Here is a 14848-nt window from a genome sequence, read left to right as displayed (position 1 = left end):
CTCTCTGCCGGTGGAAATTTTTACAAACTCTTATATTTATACGCGATGTAAAAGAATAGCATTTGTTTTTTATGCATGGAATTCGGTAAATTAAATAAACGGAATTTATAGCATGTTTTACGTATAAAAGTTTCGATAAAATGATAAAAAAATCAGATTTTTTCAAAGCAATAAATGGATTATTGAGTAAAGATTTAAATAGCTTCAATAATTCTTTATAAAAATTTTTATACAACCAATGTGTAATGCATTTTAACAATTTAAGGAGGTTTTTATTTTGTCGCGCTGTTTTTTTTGGAGGTTTTTAGGAATTTTTAGGGAATGTGTATATTTTTGAAAATTACTTCTATTTATTAATATTTAAAAATTGATTTTTTGTTTTTTTTTAAGTAAATATTAACAAATTAATAATGAATTCACCTGACTTTTGAATAGTTTATTAATGACTATAATTTCAAATTTTTCTATTGACTGAAATTAACCCTTAACGATCACTGTGGGGTCTAAACAACCACAAGAAAGTTTAGTTTCAATTTAAAGTACTAAGCAGCGTAAAAGTTGAGTTCGTAGTGCCATAACATTAAATCAACAACGCTAAACATCTTTTTGAAAGAAAAATATTTTCCTTTCATAAATAAATAAAAATACTTTATAAAAGTCGTTCGTATTTCTACCCCAAAATTTACCACTTTGATTCTTAAAATAAATACCTTATTTGAAACAGGAACAAACTATTTTTGTCTTCAACGTATAACATTTGAAGAATATCTCATTAAATTTTTAGCTTAAAATATCAAAAATTGTAAAAAATATGAATTTTTTTAGTAAAAAATTATTTTTTTTGCTTCTCGAATTTTTTTAATACTTGACATCAAATTTCGTGAAAAAAAAATACATTTAAAAAAAAAATATTCAAAGATTATTTTATAATTTTTCAGTTAAAACAATCGATACCTTTATTATAGTAAACATTTATAAGTTGAGATCTAAATGATCTCACAATGAACGCTATGACATTTTTGCTATGAAACGTGAATGCTAAAGGTTAAAAGATTCAAACGTCATCAGATTAATCAGCACACTTGTGGCTCATTGGAATTAGAATTTTTTATTTTACTCAATAAATAAATGGCTCTTGTTTAAAAAAGAGGGAGAGAGAGAGTTTGATTATTATTCTTATTTAAACTTTTATTTTTTTAGCTTCAAAGAAATATAAAAAATTATGTTTTTAAGATAATTCTATTTTCAACAAGTTAAGATATTTCTAGTCACAAGTGTTCTGATTAACAAAAAATTGAAAGATATGTCACCAGTAAATAAATAAGGTGAAGTCTCTTTACATCGACCAAACTGGCCAGTTTATTGAATACTTAATAAATTATTTTTAATTTCAGTCCACTGGTAGAGTTGAAATCATATTCATCGGACAATACAGAGGTCAAATGGATTTATTATTAATGACTTATTTATATTTTTTATAAAAAATAGAAAATCAATTTTTTAATAATAATAAAGAAAGAAGATAATGTTGAAAAATATTTGTCTATTTAAAAGAAAATCCGAAAAAAAGTTTGTAAACACACATTAGCCTGATAAAGTGGAAATTAACTCCCTTAATTAAAATACATATCCAATGTACACAAAATTGAAATACGTACACTAAATGTAATTAAATGTTATTTAATGTAATTTAATCCGTAATTAATTTTTGTAGTATTTACATGACTTTTTTCTGTACAACATGATCCTGCAATATAAATGTGATAAAAAATGATAAAAGAAGAACTGCGATTAAGTTATTAAAATTGTAATTATTTTTTTGTTAAACGCAAGATCTTAAACAAATGGTATTATAATTATTATTAAAGGAAATATTAAAATAACTTAAGAGTTTTCCGTCTCTCGCCTTCTTCTGATCTCTTCGAACAATCGAGAAGTGTTTTACCGAGTTATGGTGCCAGAAACTGCCGAATGGCGGTGAGTAAGAGGCGAGAGTGGATACACCGGAGTTAAATTTTAATTTGCAACTAGTTAAAAAGTTAACGGGAGCGGAGTGCTCGGTTTGCGGCGCGATTATAATGTAAGAGGAGCGAAGTTCTCTCTCAGCTTAAGGCACCCCACTTCCTTTTCGCTTTCGCCGACGGACATTTTTCTCTTCGTTTTTTTTTCTTTAACTATTGAATTACGCAAATGTCGTAGAAATTCACGACGCGTCAATTCGAAATCCTTCTTTGATGCGACGCTCAAGGTGGATTTGTTGTTTTCTTCATTAATCGAGCGATGTGTAACGGAATTCTTTGTGAATCAGGCAAGAGAGTTGGATTAAAAAGTCGACACGAAGAAAAACGCGCTTTCCTGCGAAATGATAACGATAATGATATAATTGCAATAATTGCTCGTGACAATGGCGGATGATGCAACGATGCGTCGAGTGTCTCCTTGTATGTAATAGACGCTGAAACGAGCTGTTCCGCTTAGTTTTCTTCTTAATTGGTCTTCAGCGTCGCGTAATGGTCGGAGGTATTCTCTGAACGGGAATCGTATCGGTCTTTACAATTGTAAAAAGCAATGATATTTTATAAATGAATATAGTACATTCATATTCACGTATGAATATCGCAGTTAATTCAAACGTACAGAGAAAGTCTCTTATTAATTTACAGGAAACGAAATTGCATTGATAAAGAGTTTTTTACCGGCAAAGACGTTTTCTGTTAAATTGCATTTACAAGTTTTATTGTTTGTATAACGTAACATATAAAAATATATTCGTAATTAATGTTATGATTTACCTGAAAACTAGAAAAAATAAGTAGAAAAGAATCAGAAAGGTATGTCTTCATTTTCAATGGATTATATTGTTTTTTGTGAATTGTTATAATAAAATGCACGAACGATTTGTGTATTAATTAAGGATTAAAGGTGTTTTTTCATTAAAAATTTTTAATAATATTTTTTACGATGTTGCGAATAATTAAAAAATAAAACTTTTATAAATGTTAAATATTAGCACAACATGTATAACTTCAACACCTGACACATTGAAAAAAATAATCAGAAAATTATATTGTTCCGTGTCTGTTACGTAAATTATTCAAATATGCTCGCGTGATAAAAGCAAATTCTTCCTTTATACCTTATACTCTTGATGGACAGCGAAAATTAACACTTTGCGGTTCGCATATTTGTTACACTGTTGCACCATCTGACTGAAACAAATTACTACGATACGAATTGAGCCGCACATTTCTACCGTAAACATGGTAATATGATGATTTAAAAAATCTATTAAATTGAAAAATATTTTGTTTCTTTGATTTAGATAAGATAATAATCTCTTACTTTGCGCTGTGTCTGCGGTGGACCGCAAGATGTCAATGCATCGGCAATTAATAGTGTAACTTTATTGGCACTGCATTGGCGAATTTTTTCACAGTTTGTCGCGACAAATGAAACGATCGGCAATAAGTGAGTTGCACACAATCGCGCGGCAGTTCGTAATGAGATGAACCAGGAAAAAAGAGGGGAAAGAAAAAGGGAATAGCACAGCGATCGTTGGATAGAAAGCAAAATCGTGATGGAGAAAAAAATCGTAGGCTACGAGCAAATGAAATTTCCTCTTCTAGATAGGTCGTCGAGACGTCGCGCATTGGTCGTCATCATTGCGACGGCGGAAATATCAACGGATCCATTATTTCCGAGCTCTCTTTTTTTTAGTTTCCATGGAAAATCGTCGAGACAGACGATCGTCGGTTCCTTGTCGATGCTGCCTCTCTACTTTCCATGCCGATTCTGAAATATTAATTACAGAACTCTCTTTTCTCATCTCTCTCTCTTTCTCTCTTTCTACACGAGGAAAGATTTCATCGTTATACTTCGATGTTTGATACGAGGATCGTCTCCTCGTCGTTTACAGTGATAAACAAATACCGAAAAAGAAGAATGACAAAATAAGAGAGAAAGAAATGGTAAAAAGACGCAGTTTAATAGAGAAAATGTAGCCTTATTAGATATATCTGAAACATGAAGAAGAGTATTTGGGGCATAAATTAATCACACCAATGCGTGAATAAGTTTTGGACAGAGTTACCGCGTGAGTCAAGTTTGTTACAGGAAGACTGTAATTGCATCCTACCTCGGCCGACTATAACCAAGTCGCGGGATAAGCGAACCTACAAAGAGAGACGATGGACTGCGAACGGGAGTCGACTAGAATGGAGAGAAACGCTCTCAGAAACGATCGAGAATCTTGTGATTCCAATTAACCGATAACGAGCAAAAGTAATATCCCGGTTTCTTTTCTTCCGCCTTCTTTGACTCCCCAGTCTCTCACTCCCATTCCTCCCATCCCCTTCGCGCTCTGCTCTTTCTTTTCTCGAAGCAGATCGATCCCGCGGTCTACGACTCTGCGACATTCGGAATAAAGGAACAGAAGAAATCACCATCCTCTGTACATGTATACGGAGTGTTTCAGGTTTCCTTTTAGGATTCCTGAATTAATTTGAAATACGTTCGTCGTGAGGAAAAATGTCGAAACAGCAACGATTGTTAAATTATACGAGAAACGTAAATTCTCTGAGAAAAAAATTTTAATGATTAAAATATTTAATAATATAAATTTAAAAATCTGTTCATGTAATGGAATAAATTTTATTTGATAAAGTTTTAATTTAATGGAATATACAAAAAATTTTTAAATAAAGAACTGAAAGTTTTAACAATTAATTTTCACATTGAAGATTGTAAAAGATAAATGAAAATTTTGCTTTACGACAAGGAAGACCTATTTGAAGTAAATTATGTGCAATTGATTGCAACTATTACACATAATTCTTGAATTAATTTAAAATATTAGTCTTCCAAAAAGTGTAAAAAAATTTTTTTCTAAAAAAGAGATACAAAATTTGAATCTAAACATCTAAGGAGGAATTAAAATGATTAAAATATTTAATAATTAACAATCTTACGTAAAATTTCACATAAATTCTATTTTGATAGAATTTAATGATGATTGTGGTGTGTGTGTGTGTGTGTGTGTGTGTGTTTAATTGATAAAATAGATGAAATTTTTTAAAAATAAGAAATTAAATATCTTAAGTTTTCACTTTAAACATTGTAGAAGAGAGAAATAGAAATTTCATTTACGACGAGAGAGATCTGTTTCAAATAATTCTTGTGTGACTGATCGTAATTATCCTAACTGATGGTACATAATTCTTGAATTAATTTGAAATATGTTAATTTTGATGAAAAAGTTGAAACAACGGTTTGTAAGTTACAACAAACTAAAAAATCTAAACAGAAAAAAATTTGAAGGATTAAAATACTTAATCATTAAAAAATCTTTCTTCGTATTTTAAATAAATTATATTTTGATAGAATTTTAATTGAACGATTAATATATTATACAAAAATTTTTGAATAAGAAATTGAGGGTCGTAAATCTTTACATTAAAGAATTGTAGAAGGGAGAAACGTAAATTTTGCTTTGCGACGTGGGAGATCTATTTGAGATGAGCGATTGATCGTAACTACGATCGTGGTACATGACACCGCATGTGTACCTATTCACTGTGATACGCATTAGGGCAAGCCGATAATTACCGCTGAACATGAGAAAAGGGGACTAATTTATTACGCGTTGGTCAATCGCGATCACGCAAAGGTTTGCTCACATACCGAGAGATCGTCCGCTTTGCAAAGTTTCTGCTCGAAGCTCATCTAAGTTATTGGTTAATACTACGCGACATCGGTAATCGAGCAATAATTAATGGCACTTGTCCAACATGAGGTGGGCGGAAATTCCGCGCACGCGACGAACGTCGGCGAAATTCACGAGGCGTATCGAATGCGCGTGGATTATTCAATCGGCTGTCCTGAAAAAGTTGCATATTGTGCGTAAGCATTTTGCGATGCCTCCATAACTCGTGCATATAATGGGAAACTCGATAAAGGTGAAAAAATATCGTATAGAGTTGACAAATGTTAGATAAAAAAAGTCGTCATTTCAACCAATCGATTGGCTACATGAGATGTTTGGCTCCAAGTTGTCACGGAATATATGCATGTCGCTGCGCTGCACCTATCAGTTACCAAGATATAAAAGAATGGTCCCCTGAAGAGTTATAAATATCCCCTGTTTCCATTTTCAGTGGGGAAACGATATTGAATATTCCCGAATTAAATTAAGTTCAACGAAAGAAGTGAAATGGCACTGTAGCTCAGAGTTTGTCTCCTTGGTGAAAATTTGATAGAAATTTCATCAAAGAATCCGCAGATTAAATGACCTGGGTCTGCGACGCATCCTCTATACGTTGACGGGCCAGTGTGTATGAATATTTCACTGGCGCTCAAAATTACTGAAGCACAGACGAATCCTCTGCAAAGGGCGGCCCAAGTACGCAAGCGTGTCCTATTCGGCGAAAGCTCTCACTCTGTGTGAGCAGTAGTGGGCTTGTAGGGCACTTCCTGACTAATTGCCGGCGGGTTCGCTGTTTCCCGGAAGTCCCGTGGAAATATAGCTTCCGCGGGTCGAAGCACCGAAGACAAACCACGGGAAGTCTCGAGCCTATCTCATAGCGCGGAACCGACCTCGTAGATTCTCCCCGAATACATTTCTCGAGTACACACACTCAACCGACGAACCGACATACCCGCGCACGAGCCGCTTAAGATCCGAGTACCTTAAAACAACGTCGCCGACGTACTAAATTCTCATGTTTAATTAGCGATTACCGGAGGAACATATGCTCAGTCGCAGCACTACGATAAGACGTTCCGTACTAAAAATGTCAACGTGAAAATTAAGTTCTCGCTCGCTGGAGTTTGTATCTTAAACAACAGATCGAGATCTTCCGCGAACTTAAAGTCAGAAAAGTACTTTGGTAACGATCTATTTTTGAAATTCCTTCTTCATATACTTTTTCAATTTATTAAATTATATACAATTATGGTATATAATTTTTAAAAAAGTAAAAACTTTATGTTATTCGCTATAAATGACGACGATTTTTCACGAATCGCATTTTTTAAACAAACAATAATCAAAACATTTTCTTATAACCATGAATAAGCCGCAATGTTGAACCAAAAAATCTCATCTTTTTATAATTGTATAATATATAAATTTTATATGAAGAACTTATAACTCTTTTACCTTCTATTTCTATCAATTGACTATTTAAAAAAGTGTCATAAGTAAGAAAATGATTATTTTTAAGGATTTATTTTTATAAAGTAAGAATTTTTAGCACATTAAATGAAAAACTAGAAATGCTTTTCTTCCTCTAATTAAATATCATGTTAAAATTTTATTAAAAAATGATATTTTTATGATTTTATGATTCAAAAACACTTTTTTTTTTAATTTTGTTTTTTAAGTTATTGTCATTGATACAGCAAATAAGTGATATATCGTTAAATTTATTTATTAAAATACTTACATAATTATATAAATATACATAATTTTAAACTTTTCGGTATTTAGTAATATTTTGCTTTTTTATATTTGGTTCAATTTAGTTTGTCTTAATATTAAATAAGTATGAATACTATTTGAAACATTTTCTAATCCACTAATCACAACAGCATTGATATCAGATTGAATTCATAGTTTCCTCTTGAGAAATTAATTCAACAGCTCAGGGTAATTTTCCGTTAGATGCGACCCGACACGTTTTTCTCATTACGACTTGCCCCGTAACGTATCAAAGCCTCATCAAGATCGCATAAGGCTCGGTTCTCCGCTTTCGCATTAATTAATTACGAACATGGAAGCGTGACGTTGTCCGAGGTCTCGGTTTTTAATTCCCCCTGTGAGTTCGGTTTTTATACTTTTTGGTGTACAACGATGGCCGGCAATTTAAGCGGGGAAAGAGAAACATATATAGCGCTCACCGAAAATTTTCGAAGAAAAAAGTGACTCCATGAATACCGACTTCTTTTTGTGGAATGCATGATGTCCTTTTTTATTAAAGTTTTGGTATCCGCAGAAGGATTATTACTCGTACAGGAATCTTTTTCAGACGCATATATCTATAACAAACAGAAAAAAAGATTTCGCTGAAACGTCTAAAAAGATAGAGCATGTAGGTTTGAAAATATTATCATTTTTGTTGGACCATCAAAATAATTATGTAGGGCGCTCAAGTATAATGAGCAATGCTGCAAAAAGTTTTGACATTCTAACCGGCAGCTTGGGCGTCCTACACAATTATTTTGATAGTCCAACAAAAAAAGTTATTTTCAGACCCAGCTAAATTTTTTTCATCAGCAAAAAACCGTTCTTTTCACATGGAAACTTCTTTCATCATTACAACAAGAGGAATATGGTACTCAAATTAAAAAAAAAAGTTTAATTCTATTTCGAGATATAGATCTTTTCTGTAATCGAATTAGCACGGTCATAAAGATTCAATCTGCTCAATTTTATTTATATTACGTTTTTCTCCGACGATATTGAGTTTCGATTTTAGTTCTCGATTTCCACGAGCGTCTGTCACTCCGAGTTCAGTCACGGCTCTCGAAATGAGTTTCCGCGAGAAGCTCTCTTGCATTCTCCGTTTTCCGGATTTCTAGACGTGCCTTGTCGGCGACGACGGGGCAATGTCGCGCCTTGGGACCTCGGCGCGTAATCGTAATTAACGAGGCAAAAATGGAGGCACGGCGGCGGCGCGGGCGACGCGACGCGGTTGCACCAAGTGAAAACTCATATTTACCGGTTAGCGGAGCTGAGACGTCTCCGCGCGGCGTAATGCCGGTGGCATTACGTGATGCGCCGGGAATACTCTTGCCCGCCATCACGGTGGAAATAAGCCGCGCCTAGCCACGGGAATATGTGTCGCGCGAACAAACGAGAGAGAGTCCTGATAAAAATAAACGGCCGTGCATACTCGCACCTCTGTTCGAACGAGATGCAGGTCGCATAACAGGGCAACAGGCCTATTCCGTAGTTCCGACGACAGTTTGGTATCGTTTTTTTGGGCTCTTATTACATTTAATAATGTCTGCACAACACGCTATAACGAGATCGACGCTATCGTTAAAAGTTGCAGAACTTTAATGCTAGTTTGAGTATTATCTTTGGATTATCCGACTGTCATGTGTAACTCTTTCGTCATCGATATTTATTTATTTTCTACTGTTTCTTAATAAAATTGGAGATGTCAATAATTAATAATAATTTAATAATGATTAATTATTAAATTAATAATTAGTATGTAATAAATAATAAAAATTGTAGAAATAATTTGCTTAATTTAATGTAAAATATATGGCCGAGTAAATGACGAACGGCATATTTTTCGTTTCAATTAAATAAAACGTATGGAATTTATTATGAAGTAAAAATATTTCAAGAGAAAATGTAATGTTATGAAGTTAAAATATTGCAAATGGAATTTATATTTTACATATGATTGGAATGAATATTGGTTCACTTCAATGTATTTTTAAAAAATTCTCTCATAAACCGTTTTCAAGAGTCAAAAAAAATTGTTTGAGTTCGATAATTCTTGCATAAAATAAAACTTTTATAATCAGCAATATTAAAAAAAAAAGATATTTACGTATAACATGTAGTCAAATATTTTTATTATAGCATTCTATTGTAATAATAAAAAGAATGTACATGACATACAAAGATGTTACACATGTTATATACATTTATTCCTTTTATCAATGGAAAAGTTTACGCGATTGAGAAGCATTTCTAACGTAACGAAAATTCAATCCGAAAGAAAGAACGCACAAAAGTTTAGCGGGGTTAAAGGACGGAGCGGAGGGATGGGGAGGAGAAAATGGAGAGAGGGCGAAAGGGACAAGAGGATCGATAGACATTAACGGTGGACGGATTGGGAGGAATAAAATAAAAATTATAAGCCCGAGTAATCCTCTTCCGGTGCATTCTCGTTAATGACAAAATTTCCAGTCCGTACTACCTACGCGCTTTTAACAAGTTCGCGCTCGCTCCGTAAGAGAAAAGTAATACAATATTTTCCGCGTCGCCTAAGAGGAGGGGGAGGAGGCACTGATACTCACCCCCGCCTCGTCCCCCTCGCTCGTGTTTTCCTTTCTTTCTTTTTCTCTTTTCCTTCCCCCCCCCCCTCCTCCTCCTTTTCTCTATCCTTCTCTTGGATGGACAATTAAAAGCTCGGAACAGTGCGCGAGGGATAATTGCTCTTCGTTTCGATGCGAAAGCGAGGATTTCTAGCGGGGAGTCCCGGACAATAAAGCCCGAGCCGTAGCTGCGTGACAAGGGGACGATGCGATTGTGCCGGAGCGACAACCCGGTATGTCGAACGACCAAATGGATTTTACGTGTACACGAAAAATAGAGGTTCGGCCCGGGGTGGCATTGTGCTCGATATAACTCTCGCCGGCAGAGGAGACAGAGAGAGGAGTCACACGCGGAGAGCGGAGCGCGCGACCTGCATGTTGTACGCGCGTTACACCTACATTTACACCGCGCCGCCTGGTAATCCACCCCGCCCGTGACAGCGCCGTGTCGTGCGCGGCACAAGCGTAAGTACCGGACGAGAGAGAGAGAGAGAGAGAGAAAGAGAGAAAGAGAGAGAGAGAGAGAGTACGACGTGTGATAAATTTATTTCCGGCCGTTGAAAAGCATCTCGCGGCGTACGCGTGCGCGTCTTAGACGTGTGCGCCTCTTAGAAGTCATCGCCTAATTTCATTTACGCATCTGCGTACTGTTCACGTGGTCCCTCCTCTTCAAGATATCTTTGAGATATTCTTTTTCTCCCCTCTTTCCGCCCAGCTTGATCAAAATTTATCATCTCAATATATCCGAATCGTATAAAAGTGTAGTTAGTAGTAAAAGTAAAAAATTATTCGGCATCGCCTAAATGATACACAGAAAAAAAGGCATTTTTGAGAACATCTTTGTTTTTCGAAATAATATAAATAATATAAATATTAAAATGAAATTACAAACAGACATAACTTATATAAAGAAATATTGTATAGTTTTATTGAGTAAAATATATTCTCGTTATTTAATAATAATGTTCATATTAATGTATTGAAAGGAAAGAATATTCAAGCATTCAAGAATAAACTTGCAATAAGCATTTATTTTTTGTGATCTTTAAATTAAGAATTCAAATTTTTTAATATTAATATTAAGAAATCATATATACATATATTGTACTTTTTAGATAATTATTATTAATTAATAATAATTAATATTAAATTACAAAAATATGACATTTTTGTTGATAAAATATAAGATTATTAAATTCTTTAAAGAAAATTAAATATATAACCAAGAATATCATGTATGAAACAATAATGGTTAAATAAAATATATTAGTTTTAATTTGATATTGATGCTTTTTTGTGTAATATGGTAAAATTTACCGCTTATTCTAATAAAAGGTATCGTTTAATAGCTAGCTTTGCAATCAGATAGTACGTTTTTCGTGCGCGGTGTTCTTTTTTTGACAGGAAAAAATTGCCCTACTTTATTATCCTCGTGTTATAATGGACGTTAAAAACGAAACGAACAACGAACGCGGCATGCTGATTTTCATCGTGCAGAATTAAATAAAGTTGTTTGTGAGAGTCTTTGGGTACCGCAAAAAAAAAAGAAAAATACGTTCAAATTCTCAGGGATTGACATGTTGTCATTTTCGACGCGGACGGTCGATGTTGCGCCTTTCGGCTGTGCGTCGTCCAAATTGCAGTTACAATTCGCGGCGGAAGTAAAAGACTAGGATACTAATGCGCGATCTGCGCGCCGAGCGTCAAAACGAAAGCGTCAATTTTAATTACGTGCCTCGCGCTCTACGCGCTCGTCTATCCGGAATATCGGGATAAAACGGCGGCACACAGTATACAGTTATACATCCGCCGGCGGGCAGGTGCGATATCGGCTATCGCCTCCGTCGTTTGCCCCCCTCGCTGTATCCTGCCTGAAATCGGAAAATGTGCGAACGTGAACGTTACTGTCGATCCGATATTCCCGTCTCTTTTTCTCTTCTCTCCCTCTTGTCATCTCTCTATTACCTACTATTACGCGAGCTCCTTCCCTATCGACACCAACATTTCCGCATTCGTTAGCGTCTTTGGATACCCAGGAAAGAATAGAAGCTCGAGAAAGCTCCCCCCGATTATTGCGTGAACGAGAAATGTGTTAGAGGCGAGTCTCGTATTATGTTGCAATATCTATTTCTTTTTTGATATTATGTAGTGTTTAATTAGTATTGAATTTTTTGAGCTTATTGTAACAGGTATTAATAATGGTAACTTTAATATGTTACGAACGCAGAAGACATTAGAATAAAATTGAAATTAATATGTTTAATAGTCATTATTTCATGTATAAACAAAAAATTGTATTCAGCTTATATAATCGGGAAGAGACCGGGAGAGATGGGGAGAGATGGAGAGAGACGGGGAGAGACCGGAAGAGACGGGTAGAGATGGGGAGAGACGGGGAGAGACCGGGAGAGGCGAAGAATGTTTCTATTGTGTTTAAATTAAGAAAAAATTAATAAGAAAGATTAATAAGAAAAATAAAAATGGCTGTTATTATATTGAAAAAAAGGAACTTATTTAAAACAGTCTTTTGAATGGATTTCTAAATCCATGGCAGCTTTTAGAAAAAAAAGTTAGAAGTACGTGAATGAATGAATATTAGATTTATTAAAGATAAATAAATTATTCAAAAATAAAATAAAAAGAGCAACAGTAAAGCAAGGCTCTTGAAAGTTAAACAACGAAAGCAAAGAAAATTTGAAAAAAAACGTGGCATAAGAATAGAGAGCTACAGCAACGCGTGGCAGGGCATAGCTAGTATAATATATATGGATCAATATGATAATATTGCTTATATATAATCTTGTTTAAAGAATTTCATAACTTTGAATTTTAGTAAAATATTGAGATGAGGAAGATGCCACACAAAAGTTTTTTTTTTAAATAATTTTTGCTAAAAATTAAGCGAAAAATGAATATTACATTTTTGAGATCTTTATTTATTCATACAAGTAAAGTAATTAAAGTTACTAAATTAATAATTAAATTAGTTTTATATTTCAAATTTTTGAAAAAAAAAAAATTATATTTTATTTAAATATAAATTATTTTAGTTAAATATAAAACTGGCATCTTCCTAATGTAAGTAAGATGTCGTCTTCTATGAGAGATGTTATAAAAATATTTAAATATACACTGTGATATATAATAGAAACTTGCATGTTTTGCTTGTCTATAATAGACAATCAAGTTTAAGTTATAAAAATGCAAAGAAAGAGTTAAATTATAGATAATTTAACACTCAACTTTTTATACTTTTACAAGTTTAAACAGTTTTTTGCACATTAAAAATATCTGAAATTATATAAAACACTCAAAATTTTAATTCATAAAGCATATAATTTTAACGAAGGTATGAAGTTCGAAAAATTTTATTGTATACATCTGACATATTACTCCCATGATATTAGATATCATTGCAGCTTAATTATACACACATATAATGATTTCGAAATACAATCTCATGATTTACTGACATGTAACATGATTCAAAACTATACATGTAATAATTATCTGGTTTAAAAGTAAACATTAAATCATGAAGCTTATCAAATATCAGAACATATTTTGAAACTTACCTTCTTGTACTTTTGATGATCTCTGCGAACTCTATTAGTATCGGAATTTTTCATCGCTTCTCAATAATCTAGTGTATGCGGATGTGTATTTATGCGCAATCAAAATAGCTAACTTTTGATTTATAAAGAAATTGTAACCAAGGTGGCTTGACATCTTCCCTTGATTTATCTCATATCTTTATTTTATTATTATAATAGTCATCCAAAGAGCATCATCTAAAAAAGAAATAAATTTTGATGAATAATAGTATTAAAAAATTCTTTAATTCTTGATTTGAAAATATTGCCACAATTTCTGTTCGACATTTTTTTTTCTTAACTTGTGAAAATTATTGTTAAATAATGAGAGCATATTTTTTTGACGAAGCTATACGAAATTCTTTATATAAACAAGTTTGTTTAAATATTATAAATTTTACTTTAATATTTAACATTCGGAAAATAAAGATATTCTTAAAACATAGGAGAATGTTCTTTCTTCTGTTACTAATTAAGTAAAAATATTCTGTCGTTCAATTTTAATATCATTAAGAGGTAATTAAATAGTGCAAAGTGGTTTGCGATAAAAATGTATCGGTAAAATCCATGTTTAGCGAATTAAAGCGCTTACATTTCAAGTTTGTATTAGATAGCCTAATGACGTAAGAATACATTTATCACATCTTGACTCTGCATGTCCGCTAACATAGTTTACAGTATGTACACGTTCACCTCTCTCCTCTTCAATTACCCCGAACGCAATTTCTCGCATGACGCTGTCTACATCTGATCTAGATATACCTACCGTCGCCGTCCGTGTCTCATTACGGTCCGTCGACGGTCCTCTGATAATATTAGCTCGCCGTGATCTCGATTTCCTCCATTTTCTGCTAACGATTCTTAATTAGGGACACTCGCACAATGGAAGAATTAGTACATTCGGTAAATACTATTATTCACCCCTTCCCGACGCATAAATTATAGTTGTATATATATTTATATAAATTATTGTACGCGGCACAAAGTTGCGAGGGAGAAAATGAAGGTTGTATGCTTTAATTAAAGCCCGCGGAGTTTACCAATTTGGTGTAACGTCTACATCGATGCGATGCGTAAACATGCAATAACCAAGGATATACATAAGTATTGGATATCAGGGCTGTTAACAAACACCGCCAAGGTTTCAGCGGTTACAAACAAGCGGCGGCGAAGAGTCAATATTAATTCGTAATGAATTC

At 33.5% G+C, this 14848-nt stretch overlaps 1 protein-coding gene and 1 long non-coding RNA gene across 5 annotated transcripts in view; one reads left to right on the top strand and one right to left on the bottom strand.

The window, feature by feature from the left end:
• Window positions 1-14848, bottom strand: part of LOC105830915 — a 116410-nt gene that overhangs the window by 26346 nt on the left and 75216 nt on the right. For all 3 annotated transcript variants that reach the window (XR_004963176.1, XR_004963178.1, XR_004963177.1), the window contains exons 4-5: window positions 13632-13847; window positions 7897-8034 (exon numbers count right to left, since the gene is read on the bottom strand). This is a non-coding gene — a long non-coding RNA (uncharacterized LOC105830915). The remainder of the gene's footprint in view (window positions 1-7896; window positions 8035-13631; window positions 13848-14848) is intronic.
• Window positions 1-14848, top strand: part of LOC105830914 (protein dpy-30 homolog) — a 44671-nt gene that overhangs the window by 28526 nt on the left and 1297 nt on the right. The window lies entirely within an intron of this gene.

The sequence above is a fragment of the Monomorium pharaonis genome, chromosome 5 (genome assembly GCF_013373865.1).
Source record: "Monomorium pharaonis isolate MP-MQ-018 chromosome 5, ASM1337386v2, whole genome shotgun sequence".
NCBI classification, from domain to species: Eukaryota; Metazoa; Arthropoda; class Insecta; order Hymenoptera; family Formicidae; genus Monomorium; species Monomorium pharaonis.
This window is presented reverse-complemented; position numbering and strand designations above follow the sequence as displayed.